The sequence below is a fragment of the Corythoichthys intestinalis genome, chromosome 14 (genome assembly GCF_030265065.1).
Source record: "Corythoichthys intestinalis isolate RoL2023-P3 chromosome 14, ASM3026506v1, whole genome shotgun sequence".
NCBI classification, from domain to species: domain Eukaryota; kingdom Metazoa; phylum Chordata; class Actinopteri; order Syngnathiformes; family Syngnathidae; genus Corythoichthys; species Corythoichthys intestinalis.
Window position 1 is genome coordinate 4803028 of NC_080408.1, and position 20103 is coordinate 4823130.

Here is a 20103-nt window from a genome sequence, read left to right on the forward strand (position 1 = left end):
CCTGACCGAGACTTGTAATTTGCGCCAACACTTCATGAAAAGTGTGAATTGGCTACTGGAAGAAAAGCACAGGGGGCACTCATGTCTCAAGGCTTTTGCTATATTTTGACTTGACTTTAGATGGCGCTAAATGACATCCAAGGAAGTAAAAACAAGAAGCGCCTTGTAGCAGTTGCGGCTTCAAATGTCAATTCCAGCGAGAAAAGACAAAGAGGGAAAACCTCCAGGTTCTTTTTCTTTCATTTTAAGGACTGAGATGCACTCGGATGGCTTCGTTTTTCTGTTTTTTCGTTACGCCAGTCGACAGAAGACGCACATTTCTCAATCTGCGCTCCGTTATTCACTTGTTCGGAACGACGCGGCGCGAAAGATTTTCCATCCAGTGCTTGAGAAACTTGAATTTTATTTGAACTTGAAAAGTGACTTTGCCTTAACTTTTATACCAGACGAGCATAGAGTGTATTTGTCGCCCCACCTCCGCTAATAAAAAAAAATATTAAGGCACGAAAGGCAGAGTGCAAATAAGTCGTTTTTTTTGGTTTATTTTTGCCCTTTTTTTTTTTTTTTTTTTTTTTTTAAATACCAAAAACAAGAATCGTTCGGATTCAGGTCGTTTTTGGCGGGCGAAAGTCAAAACGTGTAAATGCAAACAGTCGATACTGTATTAAATATTATGCACTTTGAGGTGTGTGCTTTGCTTGTACAGTTGTAAATACTCAGATTGAAGAAAATATAAGAGGTACCTAAAAAAAAATATTAATGTCGCTAACGAGATGGATGTAGGATTTAAATAAGAAGACAAAAAAATGACTCAATGTTTGTGTTTTGTTTTTTTGGACCCTTTTCAAATTTTTTTTCGAGTGTGATGTTTGACCAACTGTATATTTTTTTTGTTCCGTTCCGCTTGGTTTCATTCCATCGACACGTTGGGCGCGTTTGTCTTGTTTACACGCCAGGAAAAAACTACTAAAAATTTGCTTAAATGTTGATTTTTTTCGAGGTTCGTTTCACTAAAGGTTCTCTGGTTTTTAACCCGTCGACGGCCGATCGGTTCGAAGCGGGAGGGTGGCAGCGAATGAACGAACGTTCATTCGCTGCCACCCTCCCGCTTCGAACCGATCGGCCGCGTTTTCTCACCGCCTCCGATTTTTGTTTACGAAAAGCACATTTGGAGACCATGCCTTAACGTTTGTATTCCGCAAAATGGCCGCCATCATCTCAATAGGCCCGTTTGGCGACTGGGAATCATGTTTCTTCTTCTCACTGTGGTTTCACTTCATTAGCGTTAGCTTACATGCCGGCGGATGTCGAAGAACACACCTTTAACCGTTATGCGCTCGTTTTTTTTGTTGACTTTTTTTGTTGTTCTTCAGTGTGAGACTGGAATCAAGCGCGTGGAGATAATTTAAGTTGTGTCAGGATGTTCAATTTGGAGGAAATAAATGTAGCTTATTGGAAAATAAACATTTAGGCACTGTTGAGAGGCACGTCTCTTGTCTTTTTTGTTTTCAGACGACGACTAAAGGCAAAGGGTGGTTTTAGACGAGGTTAATAAGCCCATCCCGATATTTTCCGACTCCGAAAAAAACTAGATCAAACCGATTCTGGGATATGCGGTTGTCCATTTAGCGTGTTATTGCTAATTGTATTGTGATGCCCTACTGGATGCGTTAATAATGATAAATGTAACAACTTCAAAAGTTTTCCTAATAAACATTCTGTGAAAATTACTGTAATTTTCAGACTATAAGGCACACCTGACTACGCTGCTGGCCAAAAGTATTGGACCCCCTGCAATTTTGTCAGATAATGCTAAATTTTTCCCAAAAAATGATTGCAATTACAAATGCTTTGGTAGTTGTCAGGGAAGTTCAAGTTTGAACTCCAAGACAAGTGTCACCTCGATAGCTCGAATATGAGAGAAATGAATCAGACCCAGCCATGGATTGCCTGCTTCGAAGACTTTATATAAAAACTTGATATATATCAAGGTTACAATGGTGTGATCCGGCCAGGAGCCGTGAACATGCAGCAGTACAAATACAACACACAAGTCAAGGGTTTACATATGCTTGTTGAAAGGGCGTCGCTAACTATGAAAACGATACCTACTATGAAAGCAAAAACGAAACGTATTCCAGCCCACCTCTGGTGATTTTTAGCTGAAAAACATCGTGAGTTACGACCTTGGGAACTTAGCTGTAGCTGGCATGAAAAGGGAGTAAAATCAGATAAGAGTCCACAGAAACCCTTTGTATTTTGTTCAAGAAATACATGTGCAATGCAAGAACATACAGTGCCTTGCAAAAGTATTCGGCCCCCTTGAATCTTGCAACCTTTCGCCACATTTCAGGCTTCAAACATAAAGATATGAAATTTAATTTTTTTGTCAAGAATCAACAACAAGTGGGACACAATCGTGAAGTGGAACAACATTTATTGGATAATTTAAACTTTTTTAACAAAAAACTGAAAAGTGGGGCATGCAATATTATTCGGCCCCTTTACTTTCAGTGCAGCAAACTCACTCCAGAAGTTCAGTGAGGATCTCTGAATGATCCAATGTTGTCCTAAATGACCGATGATGATAAATAGAATCCACCTGTGTGTAATCAAGTCTCCGTATAAATGCACCTGCTCTGTGATAGTCTCAGGGTTCTGTTTAAAGTGCAGAGAGCATTATGAAAACCAAGGAACACACCAGGCAGGTCCGAGATACTGTTGTGGAGTTTAAAGCCGGATTCGGATACAAAAAGATTTCCCAAGCTTTAAACATCTCAAGGAGCACTGTGCAAGCCATCATATTGAAATGGAAGGAGCATCAGACCACTGCAAATCTAACAAGACCCGGCCGTCCTTCCAAACTTTCTTCTCAAACAAGGAGAAAACTGATCAGAGATGCAGCCAAGACACCCATGATCACTCTGGATGAACTGCAGAGATCTACAGCTGAGGTGGGAGAGTCTGTCCATAGGACAACAATCAGTCGTACACTGCACAAATCTGGCCGTTATGGAAGAGCGGCAAGAAGAAAGCCATTTCTCAAAGATATCCATAAAAAGTCTCGTTTAAAGTTTGCCACAAGCCACCTGGGAGACACACCAAACATGTGGAAGAAGGTGCTCTGGTCAGATGAAACCAAAATTGAACTTTTTGGCCACAATGCAAAACGATATGTTTGGCGTAAAAGCAACACAGCTCATCACCCTGAACACACCATCCCCACTGTCAAACGTGGTGGCAGCATCATGGTTTGGGCCTGCTTTTCTTCAGCAGGGACAGGGAAGATGATGAAAATTGACGGGAAGATGGATGCAGCCAAATACAGGAACATTCTGGAAGAAAACCTGTTGGTATCTGCACAAGACCTGAGACTGGGACGGAGATTTATCTTCCAACAGGACAATGATCCAAAACATAAAGCCAAATCTACAATGGAATGGTTCAAAAATAAACGTATCCAGGTGTTAGAATGGCCAAGTCAAAGTCCAGACCTGAATCCAATGGAGAATCTGTGGAAAGAGCTGAAGACTGCTGTTCACAAACACTCTCCATCCAACCTCACTGAGCTCGAGCTGTTTTGCAAGGAGGAATGGGCAAGAATGTCAGTCTCTCGATGTGCAAAACTGATAGAAACATACCCCAAGCGACTTGCAGCTGTAATTAGAGCAAAAGGTGGCGCTACAAAGTATGAACGCAAGGGGGCCGAATAATATTGCACGCCCCACTTTTCAGTTTTTTATTTGTTAAAAAAGTTTAAATTATCCAATAAATTTTGTTCCACTTCACGATTGTGTCCCACTTGTAGTTCTTGACAAAAAATTAAAATTTTATATCTTTATGTTTGAAGCCTGAAATGTGGCGAAAGGTTGCAAGGTTCAAGGGGGCCGAATACTTTTGCAAGGCACTGTATGCTTGTTGAAAGGGCGTTGCTAACTATGAAAACGATACCTACTATGAAAGCAAAAACGAAACGTATTCCAGCCCACCTCTGGTGATTTTTAGCTGAAAAACATCGTGAGTTACGACCTTGGGAACTTAGCTGTAGCTGGCATGAAAAGTGAGTAAAATCAGATAAGAATCCACAGAAACCCTTTGTATTTTGTTCAAAGAAATACATGTGCAGTGCAAGAACATAGATGAATGCAGTCTAACGAATGAATATAGTATCACAGTGGGGAGAACAAGTATTTGATACACTGCCGATTTTGCTGGTTTTCTCACTTGCAAGCCATGTAGAGGTCTGTAATTTGTATCATAAATTCTCTTCCACTGTGAGGGACGGAATCTAATACAAAAGTCCAGAAAACCACATTGCATAATTTTTAAATAATAAATTGGTATTTAACTGCATGAAATAAGTATTTGATACATTACCAACTAGTAAATATTTCGGCTCTTAGTTCTTTTTTAAGAACCCCTCCTGTTCTCCACTCATTACCGGAAGTAACAGCACCTGTTTGAACTTGTTACCTGTATAAAAGACACCTGTTCACATGCTCAAACAAACAAACTCCAACCTCTCCACAATGGCCAAGACCAAAGAGCTGTGTAAGGACATCAGGGATAAAATAATAGACCTGCACAAGGCTGGGATGGGCTACAGGAAAATAAGCAAGCAGCTTGGTGAGAAGGTAACAACTGTTGGAGCGATTATTAGAAAATGGAAGAAGTTCAAGTTGACGGTCAATCTGCCTCGTTCTGGGGCTCCGTGCAAGATCTCCCCTCGTGGGGCATCACTGATCATGAGGAAGGTGAGGGATCAGCCCAGAACTACACGGCAGGACCTGGTCAATGACCTGAAGAGAGCTGGAACCACAGTCTCGAAGAAACCCATCGGAAACACATTACGCCGTCACGGATTCAAATCCTACAGCGCACGTAAGGTCCCGCTGCTGAAGCCAGTGCATGTCCAGACACGTCTGAAGTTTGCCACTGACCATCTGGATGATCCAGAGGAGCAATGGGAGAAGGTCATGTGGTCGGATGAGACCAAAATGGAACTTTTTGGTCTAAACTCTGCTCGTGTTTGGAGGAAAAAGAAGGATGAGTACAACCCCAGGAACACCATCCCAACCGTGAAACATGGAGGAGGAAACATCATTTTTTGGGGCTGCTTCTCTGCCAAGGGTACACGACGACTACACCGTATTGAGGGGAGGATGGATGGGGCTATGTATTGCCAGTTCTTTTGTCTTCTTTCTTTTTTCTGTGGCGCCTCCAGAAATTTTTCATAGGGGTGACCAGATGGGGCCACTTAAAATCTTGGGGTGGCCAAAACTAAAAGCCATTATTTCAGGTTTTCATTGTATTATTGCAGTAAAAAGGTCAGGGGAAAACTATCAGAAAGACTTAAGGACACGACTACTGATACAGTATACTTTGGTGTATTGTGTAATATTTGATGTTACTAATGGTTTAATGTGCATAGTCCATAACTGTCCAGTCAACATTTTGAGTTCCTCAACAATTCTGTTTTTATTGTGTTATGTATATATTAGGCATAAGGTGTACATTTAACTAGGGCTGTCAAACGATTACAATTTTTAAACGAGTTAATCACAGCTTAAAAATTAATTAATTGTAATTAATCGCAATTCAAACCATCTCTAAAATATGCCATATTTTTCTGTAAATTATTGTTGGAATGGAAAGATAAGACAAGATGGATATATACATTCAACATACTGTACATAAGTACTGTATTTGTTTATTATAACAATAAATCCACAAGATGGCATTCACATTCTGTTAAAACGATCCATGGATAGAAAGACTTGTGATTCTTAAAGGATAAATGTGAGTTGAGTGAGTTGTTTTGTAAATTGTGACTAAATATTGCCATCTAGTCTATTTGTTGAGCTTTCAGTAAATGATACCGTAGCGACTTAACTGTTTTGCCCAAATGCACGACGGGAAATGGTGCAACCATGACTGTGTGTGGTGGCTGCAAATGCTATATCTCCTCTGCGTTGGGTACACTACAGGGTGTTAAGAAAAAGATCAACTCCTGTCATTTGTCCCCACGTCACTTCCCACTATATTTATAGTTACTGTGGGAGAGATGACAAAGCTTTTGCCAATTAAAAGCACGGCCCCAATGAATGCTTGTATCTACTCCACTCACTTGACACTGCCTCTTATCTCTGTATATAAGTAAAACGGCGCCATTGTAGGCTGCTTGCGGCAATGCGTGAGTGAGTCGTACCGCGAATGCGTTAATTGCGATATTTTCACGTGATTAAAAAAATTAATTACCGCCCGTTAACGCAATAAATTTGACAGACCTACATTTAACGAAAGAAAATAAATGCATTCATTTGGGATGAAATGCATAACCGATGCTACAACAATCTAACGCTTTACTGGCAAGCGGGGTGGCCAACCAATTTATAGGGGTACCCGTGGCCACCCCCTGGTGGCGCCAGTGTCTTTTTTACATGCTCAATGTGGTACACACAAGGACACAGTACAGCGGTTAACTCAACTTTAATCCATTTTAACTAGCTGCAAGTGTGATTCAGTGATTGCCAGAGGTGCTGTTAATTAAGTGTTGAGTTAATTATCGGGGGTTGATTTAATATTTGCTTGATTGATTTAATATTTGCTTGTGCTCATATATACCTAATACATACATAATACATATTGCCATATTTTTTATATGCCTAATACATACATAATACATATTGCCATATTTTTCTTATTGATATAACCAGTAAATGATTATTGCTTGCTATACTAGGTTGTAGTATAATGTTTAAGTGTTATAAAGTGTTAAAGAGGGTCGGGGTGACAACTGCCTTGCTTCATGGCCGCAACATTGCGTAACTAGACCTTCTGGGACATCTTCAGCATCTTACGTCTAGACTTTCGTCTAGACTTCCGAGGACATCTTCCATTCGAGGACATCTTCCATGGCCGCAGCGTTGCATAACTGAAGTGTCTGGGTCATTCTGACCACTTTATCTAAGTGCCTTTGCTTACACACGTGTATTTAGTTAGTTCCGCCTACATGCTCACACATAGCCAATCAAAATCACATGGGTGTCTCCAGCTTGCTTTTCCCCCTCCCTTTAGGGCGGCACCTTTCTGTGTTAGGACAAACCCCTAATAAAAGAAAGCGCAAGGAGTTTAGTTTAGATCAGTTTTGGTGACTAAACAGCGTAATCTAGCATTTCATTGTCTAGTCCCTCCTTGCTCTCCTTGGCCAAGAAAACTGAGTGTCTTCTCTCCTTATTTTTGGGTAATTTTACGAATGTCTGCCTGAGGATCTATTTTTGAACTTGACATTACACAAATTAGAGAAGCATCACATGATTTTCAAAGGGTGCCATTACTTTTGTCCGGCGGAGTTTTGTGTGAAATGATGTTAATGGTCCCCCCCATTTTGTGTTTTTTCATTGCAAGCAAAATCAATGAAGATATTACTCCCAAAGCATTTATAACTTTAATCATTTTCTGGAACAAATTGAGCATTATGTGACAGAATTGCTGGGGTGCCAATACTTTTGGCCAGCAGTGTACAAGCTGCCACCCACCAAATTTGACCAAAAAAACGGCATTTGTTCATAGATAAGCCGCACTGGACTAGCTGTCCTCACTGTATTATGGGATAATTACACCAAAAGTTATTAACTGGCAACACTTATTTGACGGCGGCATAAGACTGTCATCATAAGACCACATGAACTTCCACGGAGCTTTGAGCTAATTTGCTGCAAAGCTTCATTGCTTCAAGAAGCTTTATTTGGCCATCACTTCTCCCTTGAGGGAGATGGTCAACCCCCGCTGCCACCTGCTGTTGTCCAACATGCCTCCTAGCATGCATCGCAGCACTACAAATGTAAATAGTGATCAAAATTCATGTTCTGTGCTAATAATTTCTTCAGTCCCTGTTCCAGTTGTTTCATTAATTGCTAGTTATGGTGTTTGGTAACACCTAAAGATGTGATCGAGTCCGATCATGTCATTTTCAAAGTATCGGAATTGGCAAAAAAATATCGGACATGCCTTTTTAAATTTTTTTTAATTAAATCGTTTTCTAATTGTATTTAACGTTACAGACAAAATGTCTTACATTCATCCAGAGTCTTTAGTTTTGGCTTAAAGTAGGGCTATCAAATTTATTGCGTAAACGGCGATAATTAATTTTTTTAAAATTAATCACGTTAAAATATTTAATGCAATTAACACATGCACTGCACGACCCATTCACGCATTGTCGCGTTTAATCTGTAATGGCCGTTTTACCTATATATAGAGCTAACAGGCAGCGTAAAATGAGTAGAGAGAATGTTGGCAGTCTTTGGAGCCTCTTTTTAATTGGCCAAAGCCTTAAAATCCCTCTCTCAACAATTAGAAATATCGTGGGAAGCAATGTGGGGAAGAACGGTAGTGGTTGATCTTTTCATTAACACCCTATGTTACTTCCCAACGGAGAGAAGATATACAGTTGTGGTCAAAAGTTTACATACACTTGTGAAGAACATAATGTCATGGCTCTCTTGAGTTTCCAGTTATTTCTACAACTCTGATTTTTCTCTGATAGAGTGATTGGAACAGATACTTCTTTGTCACAAAAAACATTCACGAAGTTTGGTTCTTTTATGACTTTATTATGGGTGAACAGAAAAAAGTGATCAAATCTGCTGGGTCAAAAATATACATACAGCAGCGCTAATATTTAGTAACATGTCCCTTGGCCATTTTCACTTCAATTAGGCGCTTTTGGTAGCCATCCACAAGCTTCTGGTTGAATCTTTGACCACTCCTCTTGACAGAATTGGTGCAGTTCAGTTAAATTTGATGGCTTTCTGACATGGACTTGTTTCTTCAGCATTGTCCACAAGTTCTCAATGGGGTTTAAGTCAGGACTTTGGGAAGGCCATTCGAAAACCTTAATTCTAACCTGATTTAGCCATTCCATTACCACTTTTGATGTTTGTTTGGGGTCATTGTCCTGTTGAAACACCCAACTGCGCCCAAGACACAATCTTCGGGCTGATGACGCTAGGTTATCTTGAAGAATTTGAAAGTAATCCTCCTTCTTCATTATCCCATTTACTCTTTGTAAAGCACCAGTTCCATTGGCAGCGAAACAGCCCCACAGCATAATACTACCACCACCGTGCTTGACGGTAGGCATGGTGTACTTGGGGTTAAAGGCCTCACCTTTTCTCCTCCAAACATATTGCTGGGCATTGTGGCCATACAGCTCGAATTTTGTTTCGTTTGACCACAGAACTTTCCTCCAGAAGGTCTTATCTTTGTCCATGTGATCAGCAGCAAACTTGAGTCGAGCCTTAAGGTGCCGCTTTTGGAGCAAGGGCTTCCTTCTTGCACGGCAGCCTCTCAGTCCATGGAGATACAAAACACGCTTGACTGTAGACACTGACACCTGTGTTACAGCAGCTTCTAATTCTTGGCAGATCTGCTTTTTGGTGATTCTCGGTTGAATCTTCACCCTCCTGACCAATTTTCTCTCAGCAGCAGGTGATAGCTTGCGTTTTCTTCCTGATCGTGGCAGTGGCAAAACAGTGCCATGCACTTTATACTTACAAACAATTGTTTGCACTGTAGCTCTTGGGACCTGCAGCTGCTTTGAAATGGCTCCAAGTGACTTTCCTGACTTATTCAAGTCAATGATTGTTCAAGTCAATAATCGCTCACAAGAAATTGCTAATTCGTGTTGCTGTATGTATATTTTTGACCCAGCAGATTCGATCACTTTTTTTGTTAACCCATAATAAAGTCATAAAAGAACCAAACTTCATGAATGTTTTTTGTGACAAAGAAGTAACTGTTCCAATCACTCTATCGGAGAAAAATCTGAGTTGTAGAAATAACTGGAAACTCAGGAGAGCCATGACATTATGTTCTTCACAAGTGTATGTAAACTTTTGACCACAACTGTATCAATTGGTGCCGCTCTGCACAGTCATGGTTGCACTTCCCATCATGCATTTGGGCAAAACAGTTAAATGGCTACAGGATCATTTACTGAAAGCTCAACAAATACACTAGATGGCAATATTTAGTTACAATATACAAAGTCACATTTATCCTTTAAGAATTACAAGTCTTTCTATCCGTGGATTGCTCTCACAGAGAGGAATGTTAATAATGTAAATGCCATCTTGAGGATTTATTGTCATACTAAACAAATACAGTACATATGTACTGTATGTTGAATGTATATATTCGTCCAAGTTTTATTCATTTTTTTCTTAATACATTGCCAAAATGTATATGATCTGGAAATATTATCGGGACTGATTGAAATTGAATCGGGAGCAAAAAAAAAAAAGCAATCGGATCTGGAAATATCGGGAACGGCAGATACTCAAACTAAAACGATCGGGATCGGATCAGGAGCAAAAAAAAACATGATCGGAACAACCCGATTTATATTCATCCCTTTCTTCGTTTTTGAGGTATTGCGAAATTCCTTTTCTGACCCCCGTGATTTTTTTACCACAAAATGTAATCACCGCAATGAAATTATGATCGTCAAAAGTAAAGGTGAAACAACTTTTCCTGAGTTCTATCAATGGCAATAAATAGGTGCGAAGAAGCAAATTTTTAGGTTTGGAAATATAAATATAATAATTCATATTCAATCACACTGAATCAACGAATGTAGAAATACTGTTTTTTATTTTTTATATTTTTGCGGAGCGCGATTAAAATCAGGCCAAATATTTTAGAACTTCCACACATAATGTCTCGTTTCCCTCGATGGCCGCTAGATGACGCCAGAGACTAAACTACAGTGACGTGTACTTTATGTAAATACGTACTTGCTGAATATGAATCATTTCCAAACATATCTTTCCACTAATTGCGTGGTGCTCTACTTTTAGTGTCATTTAGAACGAGTAGAAGTCAAATCGATAAATGTATATCAAACATTGAACTTGAACTTGACGGGTTCAAATTCAGTTACCGGAGATCATACGGGACTCTCCTTTCAAAATAAAGCTTGACAAGTGTTCAATGAACTTCCGCGTGAAAATTCTCAAACTGGTTGATGAAAAAACATTAACGTGGCTATGATTTAAACTGAATTTTGGAAAGGAAATATAATTGTTTTTATGCCTGAATTTACATTTAACAACTAGGCTATACATCAAAAAGTAGGGTTGTTCCAATCATGTTGTTTTTGCTCCCGATCCGATCCCGATCATTTTAGTTTGAGTATCTGCCGATCCTGATATTTCCCGATCCGATTGCTTTTCTTTGTGCTCCCGATTCAATTCCAATCATTCCCGAACATTTTTCCCGATCATATACATTTTGGCAATGCATTAAGAAAAAATAATAGTATCTACGAATCTAATCATTCAACATACAGTACATAAGTACTGTATTTGTTTATTATGACAATAAATCCTCAAGATGGCATTTACATTATTAACATTCTTCTGTGAGAGGGATCCACGGATAGAAAGACTTGTAATTCTTAAAGGATAAATGTGACTTTGTATATTGTGACTAAATATTGCCATCCAGTGTATTTGTTGAGCTTTCAGTAAATGATACCGTAGCCATTTAACTGTTCTGCCCAAATGCATGATGGGAAGTGCAACCATGACTGCGCAGTGGCACCAATTGATATATCTTCTCTGAGTTGGGAAGTAACATACGGTGTTAAGGAAAAGATCAACCACTACCGTTCTCCCCCAAATTGCTTCCCACGATATTTCAAATTGTTGAGAGAGGGATTTTAAGGCTTTAGCCAATTAAAAAGAGGCTCTAAAGACTGCCAAAATTCTCTCTACTCATTTTACGCTGCCTGTTAGCTCTATATATAGGTAAAACGGTGCCATTATAGATTGAACGCGACAATGCGTGAGCAGGTATTGTATTAAATATTTTAACGTGATTAATTTTTAAAAAATTAATTACCGCCATTTACGCGATAAATTTGATAGCCCTAGCCAAAACTAAAGACTCTGGATGAATGTAAGACGTTTTGTCTGTAACGTTAAATACAATTAGAAAACGATTTAACTAAAAATATATATATATATTAAAAAAAGACATGTCCGATATTTTTTTGCCGATTCCGATACTTTGAAAATGACGTGATAGGACCCGATCGATAATATATAATACATATATATATAATATGTTGAGAGAAATGGAGGAAATGTTTTGTATTCATAAATGTGTCCTCAGTTGATTTGGAAATAATGCTCCTATTGCTTGTTATTATTGACATATTATCTTTTCGCCACAAGATGGCAGGATGGGACTTAAATATCTAAAGTGCTACATTTATTACTTCTTTGTGTTTGACTTTGATGACTTTGATTTGTGGGATTGCCTGTGAAGACAGCAATGAGAAAGGATGTATACGCATGTCAATGGAAATTAAATACGCCAAGTTTTGGCTAAAAGACAACTTATTCTTCGTCAATTCTTCCTACGAATGCAACGTTGAGCTGCAACCACCTCAACATAATATAGATAATTATTATAACTATATTATCAGTATGTAGAAATATGTAAATACAATTAAATTGGAAAATCTAGAATAAATATTGTGATTTAAAAAAGAGAATTAAAGGAAAATAATAATACAATATCGATATTGTGCTGAAATGGTTAATCGATTAACTCGAGTAATTCAATTAGAAAAAAAAGCTTCAAATCAAATTTTGCTGCTTCGAGTATTCGTTTAATTAGAATGAACATAACATACTCATAGCTTCTCCGCCATTTGCTATTGCCCAGCATACCTGGCATAGGCGGAGCTTAACTTTTGGGGCGGGGGGGGGCACAACATGTTGATGACCTCAAAACGCAGTGTCAGCCATTAAATTAACTTACAAGAATATTTATAATAGTAATAATTAGGGCTGTCAAACGATTAAAATTTTCAATCGAGTTAATTACAGCTTAAAAATTAATTAATCGTAATTATTCGCAATTAATCGCAATTTAAACCATCATAAAATATGCAATATTTTTCTTTAAATTACTGTTGGAATTGAAAGATAAGACACAAGATGGATAAATACATTCAACATACAGTACATAAGGACTGTATTTGTTTATTATAACAATAAATCAACAAGATGGCATAAAAATTCTGTTAAAGCGATCCATCGATAGAAAGACTTGTAGTTCTTAAAAGAAAAATGTTAGTACAATTTATAGAAATTTTATATTAAAACCCCTCTTAATGTTTTTGTCTTAATGAAATTTGTAAAATTTTCAATCAAAAAATAAACTTGTAGCCCGCCATTGTTGATGTCAATAATTACTTTGGTCATGGGTGCTGAAGCCTATAAAATCAGTCGCACCCAAGCGCCAGCAGAGGGCGGCAAAACTCCATAAAACACAATTAGCAAGTGAGTGTTTCACTGTACCGTCATTTAAAGTTGTCTGAGCGGGGCATCTCGTTAATTGCGTCTAATATTTTAACGTGGTTAATTTAAAAAATTAACGCCCGTTAACGCAATAATTTTGACAGCCCTAATAATAATATATTTCAATCTACTTGCTTTCTATTCCTCTTGTGCTTATCTCCATTGCTGATTTCAATTATTATTAGTAGTAGTAGTAGTAGTTTTTGTTTTATTTTTATTTATTTATTTTTATTCTATTCGTAATTAAATGCGATTTTTATGTATAATATTATTTCCGATTTTGATTGTCTTGGTTTTTACGTTGTATTGATTTAAATGTGATTTTTATGATCTTCATGTGATGTAAAGCACTTTGAATTGCCTTGTGTTGAATTGTGCTATATAAATAAATTTGCCTTGCCTAATAAGTTGACAATGAGCCTTTTGTTGTTTCCCATCATTCTAGAGGGGAATTCTAAATCAGGCTGCTTAGAACAGCTATAACTTTTCGCCAAGATCATCATCCATTGAATATGGTACGCCTGCCGGTGTTGTTCCAATGTAGTTACCCCAGTCAAAAATTGTATCCCCTGAGCGGAGCCATATGGAGGTAGATTTGTGTCTTTATTATTTAATCGAAAGAAAGTGTCTTCAATAAAAAATGTTGCTTCAATCAAAATATATATTTTCAATCAAAGTCGCTTCAATAAAAAATAAATAAAAATTTAAATGTGTTTAAATTCGGGCTGTCAAAATTATTGCGTTAACGGGCGTTAATTAATTTTTTAAATTAATCACGTTAAAATATTTGACGCGATTAACGCACATGTCCCGCTCAGACAGATTTAAATGACAGTAGAGTGAAATGCCCACTTGTTAATTGTGTTTTATGGAGTTTTGCCGCCCTCTGCTGGCGCTTGGGTGCGACTGATTTTATAGGCTTCAGGCATCAACAATGGCGGGCTACTAGTTTATTTTTTGATTGAAAATTTTACAAATTTTATTAAAACGAAAACATTAAGAGGGGTTTTAATATAAAATTTCTATAACTTGTACTGACATTTATCTTTTAAGAACTACAAGTATTTCTATCCATGGATCGCTTTAACAGAATGTTAATGCCATCTTGTTGATTTATTGTTATAATAAACAAATACAGTCCTTATGTACCGTATGTTGAATGTATATATCCAGCTTGTGTCTTATCTTTCCATTCCAACAATTTTACAGAATATATATATAATTTACAGAAAAATATGGCATATTTTATAGATGGTTTGAAATGCGATTAATTACGATTAATTAATTTTTAAGCTGTAATTAACTCAATTAAAAATTGTAATCGTTTGACAGCCCTAGTTCATTTGCAAAAATAAATTTGAAACTAAAAAAAATGCATGTGAAAGCCATTTTTCTTTGAATTTGTATTGATTGGGGCAGGGCCGGGCCATTTGGGGGCCCTAAGCAAAATGATGCAAAGGGGCCCATATTTTTGGCCCACCATTTCGTCACAGTGTACTGTGAAACCCATACATGCAATCCAACCCATACGTCCATATTTTGTATATTAATCAGATTTTGTTGCACTGCATACTTCAAACTTCTCACCCCAAATGATTGTCAGTACTCACAGTAGATAGCGCCAAACCTTTTTCTAAAAGAGGGAAGAAAGAAGTTAAAGAAGAATTTTAATTTTTTTAAGCTTGTAATCAAGTCTCAAAACTCACAAAAGTCAAATAAAGCAAACTGTAGTAAACAGAATACAAATTAAACAATTGCCAGATTGGGGGCCCCCTAGTGGTCAGGGGGCCCTAAGCAGCTGCATAGTCTGGGTATAAACTGGGCCGGCCCTGGATTGGGGTCAAGTTTTTTTTTTGGTTGAAGCAACTTTTTTGAATGAAGTAATGTTGATTTGTGTTTAGGCCACATTTTGACTAGGACGTTTTTGTCTTATTCAATCAAAAAATAAGTTGCTTCATACAAAAAAATATAGATTTCCAAAAGAAAAATCACTTAAATTAAAAAATAAAAATTCAATCATAAAAAATGTTTTTGAATGTGAAAAAATATTTGAGATTGAAAAATTTGCATTTGAAAACTTAATTTTTCATTGAAAAAGTCTTCTTTGATTGAAGCAATCCTTTTTGTGTTTGGGCCATATTATGGGTAGGACATTTGTGTCTAAATCATTCAATCACAAAAAAATTTTTTTTTTCAATCAAAGAAAAAAATCATTACAAAAATTAAATTGCCCTCCACGATTTTATTTTGTTGTTGTTGAAAATTATATGCAAAGCAAATGACCGTCTAAAGTCACATGATCCGTTCGAAAAATAATTTTGACCCATTATAAAAAAAATATTTTTTGTTCATTTTAGGGCTGTCAAACGATTAAAATTTTTAATCGAGTTAGTCGCAGCTTAAAAATTAATTCTTCGTAATTAATCGCAATTCAAACCATCTCGAAAATATCCCATATTTTTCTTTAAATTATTGTTGGAATGGAAAGATAAGACATAAGACGGATGTATACATTCAACATACTGTACATAAGTACTCTATTTGTTTATTATAACATCAATCAAAAATAAACTATCAGCTCGCCATTGTTAACGCGATAATTATGACAGCCCGAGTTCATTTCATTCATTTTTGTTGCAGTTTTATTGCTTTACAATTTATATATATATTGGAAAGTCAATTTCATGCAATGAAACTTTTCGGCCACCAGGGGTGATACCAGAAAGTATCCCGGATTCCACCGCTTCAACATGCGCCTCCACGGTTAACAGGAACCCAGGAATTGAATGCTCGGGTCGGCGCTTGTCGTGGAAACTCCCTCTTTCCGGGACTCAAGATCAGACTGCAGACCAGTTCGCCAAGATCGTCATCCATTGAATATGGTACGCCCGCCGGTGTCGTGCCAATGTAGTAACCCCAGTGAAAAATTGTATCCCCTGGGCGGAGCCATATGGAAGTATATTTGTGTGTTCATTATTCCATAAAAAAAAAAAAAAAAAAAAAAAAAAAAAAAAAAAAAAAAGAGTTGCTTCAATCAAAACATATATTTGCAAGGCAAGGGCAGGGCAAGGGCAGGGCAATGGCAGGGATTAGGGTACATGCTGAGAATTTTAAAAAAAAACTTAAAAAAATAAAAAAAAATAAAAATAAAAATAAAAAAAAACTTGAAAAAAAAAAACTTGAAAAAATTAAAATTAAAAAAATAAAATAAAATTACATTTAAAGAAATAGCTTTCACGTGCATTTTTTGCGTTTCAAAATTTTGCATTCAAACACATCCTTTTTTGATTGAAGCGACTTTTTTTTATTGAACATATATATTTTGATTCGGGCTGTCAAACAATTTAAATTTTTAATCGAGTTAATCACAGCTTAAAAAGTAATTAATTGTAATTAATCGCAATTCAAACCATCTCTAAAATATGCCACATTTTTCTGTAAATTATTGTTGGAATGGAAAGATAAGACACAAGACTGATATATACATTCAACATACTGTACATGAGTACTGTATTTGTTTATTATAACAATAAATCAACAAGATGGCATTACCATTATTAAAATTCTGTTAAAGCAATCCCTGGATAGAAAGACTTGTAGTTCTTAAAAGATAAATGTTAGTACAAGTTATAGAAATTTTATATTATGTTAATGTTTTCGTTTTAATCAAATTTGCAAAAATTTCAATCAAAAAATAAACTAGTAGCTCCCCATTGTTGACGTCAATAATCACACAATTCTCATGTTGCTGAACCCATAAAATTAGTCGCACCCAAGCGCCAACAGAGGGCGACAAAACTCCAAAAAACACAAGTAACAAGTGCACATGACCCTGAGCTTCATTTTAGTCTGTTTGAGCGTGGCATGTGCGTTAATTGCGTCAAATATTTTAACGTGATAAATTTTAAAAATTAATTACCGCCCGTTAACCCGATAATTTAGATAGCCCTAATAAATATATATATTTATAATACAAATATATACATATATAATATATAAATATTTAAAATATTAAACTTTTCTCCAATAAAAAAAAAAAAATAGCTTTCACATGCATTTTTTTTTTTGCCTTTCAAATTTTTGCATTCAAACACATTCTTTTTTGATTGAAGCGACTTTTTAAAAATTTATTTAAAATATATATTTTGATTAAAGCAACTTTTTTTTCTTTTTTTTTTGGATTGAATAATAAAGACACAAATTTACCTCCATATGGCTCCGCCCAGGGGATACAATTTTTGACTGGGGTAACTACATTGGCACGACACAGGCGGGCGTACCCTATTCAATGGATGACGATCTTGGCAAAAAGTATTGCCTAAGCGTTCTGATTTAGAATTCCCTTCAAGAATGATGGGAAACAAGAAACGCTCATTGTCAACTCATTATTAGGGCCCGAGCACTAAGCGTGTGAAGGCCCTATTGTTTTGCAAAGGATTTGAATGAAAACGGGCAATTTGGAGGCCTGAACATGCACGAAAAGTCACCAAAATTTGCACATACGTGCGGAAAATTGTAAATTTTGATAATTTTGCAACGTTGCAAAAAAATCTAACAAAATGGCTCTGTGGCGTCCGCTTGAAATTTTAAAATTGGCCTATAACATTAGGGTCTGTCAGCGTAGAGCTATGACATTTGGGGAGTCTATACCTTGTCCAAAACCGCTCCAAAAAAGCATTGGCACCCATATTCCAAACCCAACAGGAAATCGGTTATTTTGGATCGAATATGAAATTTTTATCGATTTACAGGGTGCACATTTGAGACCTTTTCGCCGAGGGAGTTAGTTGGATCATCTTCAAAATTGGTGAGACTGTTCAGGAGACATATGAGATCTTAAATTTGTAAAATGGTGCGTTTCCATTCACGGGTTTGACCTGGGCGTGGTGCCAAAGTCGGCCATTTTTTCGGCAAAATGACAAATTCAGTAAATGACTAATAGTTCCTTGACACAACGTTCAATCTTTTTCATATATGGCATGTATGTGCGGTATCCCACCCTTAACACGAGTGCATTGAAATATTACCCATTAGGCCTAGCGCCCCCTAGTGAGAACAGGAAATGCCTTTTTTTTACGAGACAGGTTCCTCCTTCAAGGGAAAAAAATCTGTTGACCTTAAACCTGCATCAGGGGAGCCTTAAGACCTGTGTTCAGGTGCCTGATGAAAAATATTGAAGTTTCGTTGAAGCGGCGGGGTCCAAACAGGAAAGTGAAAATGACCGTCAACAATTTGTCTCACCCAAAACTTTGAACAGTCATAACTCAGCAGATATACAACATTTCTGCACCAAACTTCCCGTGCTTGTTGAGAGTCATACCCTGAAGGGTCTTGTAAGGGTCATTTGCATCAACTTTACAGTGCCAACTAGTGGCGACAGAAAGGAGTTTTAAAACAGGCCTTTCCTATTGGGTTTTTTCAACGTAGAGCAATGAAATTTGGGGAGTCCATACCTTATGCAAAACTGTTCCAAAAAGTCTCTTGCACCCATTTTCCAAATCAAACAGAAAATCAGGTAGTTTGGATCGAATGTGAAATTTTTATCCATTTGTAGTATAGTTTACATTTGGAGTCCTGAACATGCATGAAAACTGACCAAATTTTGCATATACATGCGGCTTTGCATGGATTTTGATAATCTTGCGACGTTACAAATAAATATAACAAAATAGCTCAGTGGCGCCCCCTTGAATTTTTCAAAAAGGCATTTCCTATTAGGTTTTTTTAACGTAGAGCAATGAAATTTGGAGAGTCGATACCTTGCGCAAAACTGCTCCAAAAAGTCTCTTGAACCCATATTCCAAACCCAACAGGAAATCGGGTATTTTGGATCGAATGTGAAATTTTTGTCAATTAACAGGGTGCACATTTGAGACCTTGTCACAGAGGGAGTTAGTTGGATCATCTTCAAAATTGGTGAGACTATTCAGGAGACATAGGAGATCTAAAATTTTCAAAATGCTGCGTTTTTATTCATGGGTCTGACCTGGGCGTGGTGCCAAAGTCGGCCATTTTTTTGACAAAATGACAAATTCAGTAAAAGACTAATAGCTCCTTGACACAACGTTCAATCTTTTTCATATCTGGCATGTATGTGCGGGATCCCACCCTTAACACGAGTGCATTGAAACATTACCCATTAGGCCTAGCGCCCCCTAGTGGGAACAGGAAATGCCTTTTTTTTTACTAAACAGGCTCCTCCTCCAAGGAAAAAAATATATTTACCTGAAACCTGCATCAGGGGAGCCATAAGACATGTGTTCAGGTGCCTGATGAAAAATACTGAGGTTTGGTTGAAGCAGAAGAGTCCAACAGGAGAAGTGAAAATGACTGAAGCCATTTCGTCTCACCACAAGTTTTGAACAGTCATAACTTCTACAACATATCTGTGCCAAACATCTCGTGCTTGTTGAGTCAGACTCTGAAGGGTCCTGTAGGGGTCATTTGCATCAACCCTACAGCGCCAACTAGTGGCAATAGAAAGTCACTCATTTTTAAAAATATATGTCCAGTTCTTTTCAGGTTGGTCATTGTAGTTTCAAGACCTTTTAAAATACTTATTTTACGGCCCATGTCCACATGTCTCTGTCTGTTGCCGTGACGACCCTTTATTCGCTCCTTTTTTGTAGTACTCTCTCCAATAGGGGTTTTTATCTCTTAGGTGTCTGAATGTATAGAGGTGACTTTCGAGCATGTTAGATTCTAATGAGATGATTAGAGAGGACGA